Genomic DNA, 7,177 nt, shown 5'->3' on the forward strand with positions numbered 1-7,177 from the left:
TCACCTTTATTTGGGTTAAGATTGCTAGATGTCCACTCAAATTTTGGACTATAAGAACCTGCGGGTTGGTTTCAAAAGCAGTCACGTTTCTCGACATATATAGGTAAATCCACTTGTCTATAGAGGCTCATGGGCTATGAAGTGATTGAGGAGTCGTTTTGCATTATGATCGTTTACGCCCAAGTCTGATAAAGATATCCCGTTTTTTTCCCCAGATACTTTCCTGGCTGAAAAATGTGGAAAGCTCCAGAATGCTCCATATCTTCGGGAGATGCGTATTTTCCCTGCAAAAGAAGGTCACATGTGTGGGATAATAGCAGGAAATCATGCGAGTGGTGGAGATTTAAGAAATGACTCTTCAAAAGAAAAAAAAAAATCTGACGACATGGGTTCAAGGAGGCCAAATGCTCCGTATCACGATGAAGAGGCTCCATGAGAGGTGTCAGTGTTTTGCTTATGACTTGACTCAGCTGTTAGTGTTTAAAACATCTGATGTTTATGCATATGAAAACTTTTTCAGAGCTGTGGAATCTAATAAAAAATGTTTAGCAATGAAGGGAATGTTTAACGAAGAGAAAGGAAGCTGAATTTCGGTTAAGAAAACATGGTGCTCTTTCTGCTCATCTGCCTGACACCCTCTATTTCCTAGCACGGTGGCACCCATGGGGACAGTGGCTATTGTTCCTGATGGGACATGCCCGTGCCTGGGACTTAACGCAGACTTTGTTCTTAAGATACTACGGTCGTGTGTATTAACCTCTCTGGTAATTATGTGATGGTCTGGCAGAGAGGCCGCTGACCTTTCTTCTGCCTACCTCAGGCCAGAAGGGTTTTCTGGGCAGCAGCCGAATTTGTTGAAAAATTCAACTCTGGCTATCTGCAACAATAAGAATGAATTTCACAATGTTTAGCTTAAGGAAAAAGAAAAGGTTTAAAAGACTATCTGTAGTCACTTGGAGTAAGGCACGGGGCAAGCATTAGACAGACACAACGGCCTGGAAAAGACGAGGCTGAGGAGAAAGTGTCTTGGAGAATAAAGGCTTGGAAGGACTCTCACATATAACTGGGGAGGCAGGGTGAAACATGTATGCATAGGGCTGGGCACATGTGTAGAAAAGACCTGAGAGGACCCTATGCTTGCACCCATGGTGTGTATGTGGAAGTAATTATAGGAAGTAAAGGCTAACACAGAGCTACAAGTGGCCTGGCTTAGCTCAGAGTATGTATTTTTCTCTTTGGCCTCGAGTATTTAAGGAATTCTCTGTCATGTCACTGGTTGACCAATGAGATAATGGAACAGTGACTTCAGTGACAACACACGACAAGGAATACAATCTTAAAAAAAAAAAGTAGTTTGGAAAAGTCCCCAAACAAATGGATGACTGCCGCCATTGGTAATTAACAGCAAATCCTGGGGAAAGAGAGAATCTGATTTCTAGAATTAACACATTATACTATTTAAAATGTCCAATTAAAAAAAAAGAAATTACAAGGCATGCAAAGAAACAAGAAAGTATAGCCCATTCACAGAAAAAAAAAAAATGACAGAAACGGTCACTGAGAAAGCTCAGATATTGGGCTTACTAGACAAAGACTCTAAATTGGGCTTGAATATAATCAAAGAGCTGAAGAAAACCAGGAGAGTGAGGTATGAACAAATAGGGAATATTAATAAAGAGATAGAAATTATAAACCAGAACCAAATAGGAATTCTGCAGCTGAAAAGTACAGTAGCTAAAGTGAAAGATCCACTAGAGAAGGTTCAATGGGAGATTTGAATAGGCGGACTAGATTGTTGGATGGTTTGAAGATAATGCTATTTGAATTTTACCTCAATAAAAAGAAAAAGAATACTTGGTGTATTAGTACCCGTCTTGAGTTAAAGAACAGGCAAAAATAATTTTTGGAGTCAGAAGTTAAGGTAGTGGTTGGCAAGAGGTATGAGGAGTGGCTTAGGTGTGTGAAAATCACAGCCACATCCTCTTAGAACCTTGTGCTTGTCTGTTAGGGCTTGGCTGTTGGATGACCCTAAGTCGGCTTGAGCCTTACCTCAACTTGAACCTGTTTAGAGCTAGGTGTGGTATACTGCCTGCCTAAATAATATCACGCTGTGGTGAGGACTAATACTTAGGAGAGATTTATCAATTATATTCTGTAATCAATTGCAAAGTGTCTTTGGGAAGCCTATGTTATTTGGAAGAAACTTTTTTCCCCTCCTTGTATATTCTCACACACACCCTAAGAGAGACTAATGATCTCCTTCCAGAGTGATGTAACTCTCCCTTGCTTCGTAAGCTTGTGGATTCAGCCTCATTATCAGCCTCAATATAGACTCTACTGTGGTCTTTGGTTATTCTTTGAAATGGGTGATGTTCTATTTCTTGACCTGGACGGTGCTTACACAGGTATGTTCACTTTGAGACACTTCATTGAGCTTTATGAACTCAGGATTTGTGCACTTTCCTGTGTATGCATTAGCTTTCAAATATATATTTATTTAAAAAAAAAAAAAAAGAAAAACAACAGGTGCCTGGGTGGCTCAGTCAGCTAAACGGCCGACTCTTGATCTCAGCTCAGGTCTTGATCTCAGGGTCATGAGTTCAAGCCCTGTGTTGGGCTCCATGCTGAATGTGAAGCCTACTTAAAAAAAAAAAAAAATGGAAGTAAAATACAAGGAAACTTCCGATTTTCTGAAGACCTGTGCAACCAGACGCCTCAACTCTTGCTTATTTCTTTACACCTCAAATTTCAAGGTGATTCCTTGTAAACCTCTAAAAATATATTGTACGATGACCTTTTGTCTTTGGTCCATGTCATTTTCTTCCTTGCCCACTCTGTTGATTTTTCTTCTGTTTAGATAATGGGGGTTGCACTGGGTTTTGACACAGATGATTAATTAATTAAATCATCCTAACAGTTTTGTTTACCACCTACTTTTATCCTAGGCATTTAGGTGGAACCAGAGATTCAAAGAATCTCAAGAATCACATAATGTAGTGGTAAGTTTAGCATTGATACCTATTTGGGTTGAGGAAGAAACACATCTTAAGACACTACTTGCTATAAAACATTTGCCTAATGATAAGCAAATTGTATTCCCATTCTGTTTGTCAATCTTGAGAGTGATGCCTTTGATTTGAGCTATGAAAGCAAGGGCATTATCCCTGGGAGTTTACTTTTGAATGTAGCTTGTGGGTTGGGGAAGGGATAAGGGGTAAAAGAAGAAATTAGAAGAGACGTTGTTACTTTTAGCTTTCATTTCTTAGAACACTCGATCATTCAAATAAAGAGATTATTACTTTGCTTGAGAAAATGAGGTAAGCAATGGTCATTTTTAAGAGGTAAAGAGCAGAAAGAAGTGTGGCAGGGACAAGTTCCGAGTGGCAGGGTGGCCGACAGGACAGCAACAAGAGCTGCCATTGAGTGATGGATGTGACAAATGTGATTGAAGAACTTAGTCCCGCACAGAGCTCCTTACAGCTCTGAGCGAACCCAGCCCAGGAACCACCGAAAAGTTTGGAGTCTGATGGTGGAGAGGTCAAAAAGGAGAGAGAGAGAGAAGGAGCTGGGAGGAAAAAAAAAAAAAAAAGCAGGAAGGGAAGAAAGGGAGAAGAAGTAGACAGAGTAGGCATTTACCTCTTTGCGCATTGATTGAGCTGAACTGGGCTATAGTTACTGTGAACTTGGTACATGACGGGGGCTCAGGCTGAGTCTGTTCCAAGCTGTGGCAATAGCACAGGGGGATCATTTCAATGAGTCTGATGATCACAAAGTGCTGATTAGGTTTTTTAGGGATTGAAGTCTATTGAAAACTTGGGGCTTTCCATTTAGGGGTGAGATCATTTGAATTATGGATTGATATGGTGGGTGGGTTTATTGTTTTAAGTTTTTGTTTTTGCTTTAGTTTTCTGCCGTAGGGAGACAAACATAGCTACACCAATGGCCACCAGCCAGAGACCTCCAGGAACAAACCTGTAGTTGAACAAACTGGGTTTTACTGACTCACTGCAATGGGGGAGAACACACAATGGGAAACTGTGGGAGCGTCTGTAGGCGGGTGTTAGAAAAGGTGTTCTAGGATTAGGACAGTGTTAGGTGATTTGGGAAAGGATTCAAAGAGGTGAAGTTTTGGTCTGAATTGGATGCTCTCAGGAAGTAGAATGAACTCTAGAATTGGGCATCTTAATCAATGTTATCTAGAAGGCGGGAGGGCGAGAGGAACATAGCCATGCAAGACCTGTGATTGGTAAAAACAGCGGTCGCTCATATTAGCCAGGATAGGGAGGGATTCGGGATTTTGTGGTTTGGACAAAGTTAATGCTTCGTCGGTGCTCAGACATGATATGGAATGGTCTTCCTTTTGTCTTATCCTTCACGGTCACAGAGCGCCCTTGTCTGAGGCTGATGTTTTGTGAAATTGCTTACGTTCAACAGGACAGCACCAACGCCTAGTTGTGAATACCAGGGTAGCTTCTAGCAACACCAAGCCCCGGCTAACAGCACCAGGCCAGCTCCTAGATGTCAGGGATGGCTTTTCTCTTTCTCAGCTAGCAGAATATAACTATAAATAGAGCCTTTTAAATCAAGTTATGATACGTTACTTAGGACTAGATTTTGTCATATTAAACATAAAGCATCCCCAAATAACAGCGGCTTAAACAATAATGAGGTTTATCTCTTTTTCATATATAAAACAGTTCTAAGAGCAGGCCTTGTGTAACGGGAAAGGTAGCTCCATGATTCCCAGGGACCTGGGCTCCTGCTATGTCCGTGCTCTGTCTTCCTTAGCTTTTGCTCCTTGGACTTGTGGTCCAAGATGGCTGCCAGAGCTCCAGCCATCACTCTAAAATTCTATTCAGCACAAAGAGGAAGGGAAGAAGGTCAGTCGGCTCCCTTTTGGCAAACTTCCTGAAAGTACCATTCAACACACCTCCTCACGTTTCCTTTGCTAGCACTCGATCACAGAGCACAGATGTTTGTGAAACGCAATCATTTAGGTGGCAGTGGGTTTGCTAGAATAATTTTTTTTTTTAACTTAAAAGTCCTAACTGACTATTGGGGGGAACTGTCGGTATCTGGGACTGGGATAATACAACTGCTGTATTGGGTTCTATGGGAGGCAATTCTGTTGTGGCTTTTGTTGTATGCAAATATCCCTCTCTGGTAAACCGGCTGGCAGCTGATTATGTTAAAGGATGCCACCCTCTTAGTCCTTTGGTGACAATCTCAAGAGTTCAAGTGAAGTCTCTTTTCAGTCTTTTGAAGCCGGGTAGCTTGATTGAAAAGAACGCCGTGGTTCAGCGGCCACGTTGCTAGGCTGTCTAACAATTCACCTCTAGCAGCAGGGAAGACGTGACTGGGAAGATTTAACTTAAACGTGAATAAAAATCATGCTTGCAAATTTGCTTTTAAGAACAACTGGATTCCTTTGCCTAGGAGAACTACAAAATTACTGTGTGTTCTGCTGCTTTTTTTTTAAAAGGAGGTCATAAATAAGGTGAATAACATTGTAAACAAAACGTTCACGTTGCCACTATAACCGCACGCAGACATCTGGGCTGGAAATGTGGGAAAATTGTAAAGAATTTGGAAAGGTTCAAAGGCTCAGGTTATTAAAGTTTTAATAATCTTCTTTTCTGCAGGGCTAACCCCCTGCTATTCTTTCAGTGCAGTAGGAAAACAAAATATGGACAAAATTGTAGTTAATTAGAGCTGAATCTTCCTTGGAAAACCTATAGAAATTGCTTGGGATTTTTATAGAGGCTGCGAGTTGAGAGCCATGGGTCTGAAAGGGGATAACTTCGTTTTCATTTGGGGAACATTGGATTTCAATGAAATAAGATATGTTTTTCTTAAAAAAAAAAAAGCCCTATCGGCGACTTCATGTAATTGATTGGAAAACATTACTTGGCAGAATTATCTACGAAACTAATCTCACTTAGCATTTTAACTTTGTCCCACTGATCAGAGCAAAACCAAATCTTTATTGCTCAGGGTGATACACTGATTGAACGAACGGCCTGTCTTGAGTCAATTACCAAATTGTCTTAACTGAAGAAACAGCATTCCCCTCACACTTGAAATACAGTGAAAGTTGTGAAAATGTTTTCGCTTCTGGTTGAGACACGTTTTGTTTTTGCCACAGGCAGGCTTGTGATGTCTGTGTTGCTAGTTTTCTGTTTGAAATTTGTTTTCTTTTAAAGGCATCCTAAAAGTATATACTATATCACTATATGATGCAGCACCTAGCTTGCTCTGTGTTGTAGAGAACTAGACTGGTGCATGCAATTTACATGATAGGTGTGTACATATACATGTGAGAAATTAGCCATGTGTGAAGTCACACGTGTGTAGTGGAAATACGCAGACACACGGAATTCTTTAAATTGTGTTGCATCCCAGGATGGTGAAAGAATCTTACTCATTAGGATCCAGCCGTGAGCACTGAAATATGATTTGCAAGAGATGAAGTTTGGAGTTGTTTTAATAGGCTAAGTGGTTCCAAATGCAAGTTCAGATCGTAGACTCCCCGGCTCTTTGTGAGACTAATTGACTTTGCTGTAGAGTTTTGGCAAAGCTCTTATTATTTTTACTACATTTTCCTTTTTAATAATGTAAAATGGAACTAACTTCTAAAATTCACGTTCCCCTTTATGAGTTTGTTAGCCCTTCCTTCACCAAATTAATGACTGACTAGGCAAGACAGCCAAGAATGCTTGCCGCTCTGGGCATTTGTTAATTGGTTGTTCGTTGGACTATATATGAGGGAAAATTATTGCTACTATAAACCAAAGAGTGTAAAGGAAAAGCAGTGATATAAATATGGAGCTGGAATAGGCCGGGAAAGCGAGTGATGTAAAAGTTCTGTTTTTCTGCTAGATGGTTCCCTTAGGATGACTGCACATACTGGAAGTAAAATGCAGCGGACCAGATCGTAACATAGACATTAATATTGGTACCTCTCAGAAAAGAAGATGCATTGTTTGGGTTAGTTTGTAAGGCTCTGATAATAAGCTTCTTTTGTTTTGTTTTCAAAGAAAAGCCGGGCTCGCGATAAATAGCAAAATCTGTTTCGTCTTGAAAATTGCTACAAGACTACTTTGAGCCTCTGGACGGGGACAGCGACGAGGCAGAAATGAAAATTCCAAGGCCGGAATTTTTGACCCTTGCAGAATGT

The sequence above is a fragment of the Acinonyx jubatus genome, chromosome B4 (assembly GCF_027475565.1).
Source record: "Acinonyx jubatus isolate Ajub_Pintada_27869175 chromosome B4, VMU_Ajub_asm_v1.0, whole genome shotgun sequence".
Taxonomy (NCBI): Eukaryota; Metazoa; Chordata; class Mammalia; order Carnivora; family Felidae; genus Acinonyx; species Acinonyx jubatus.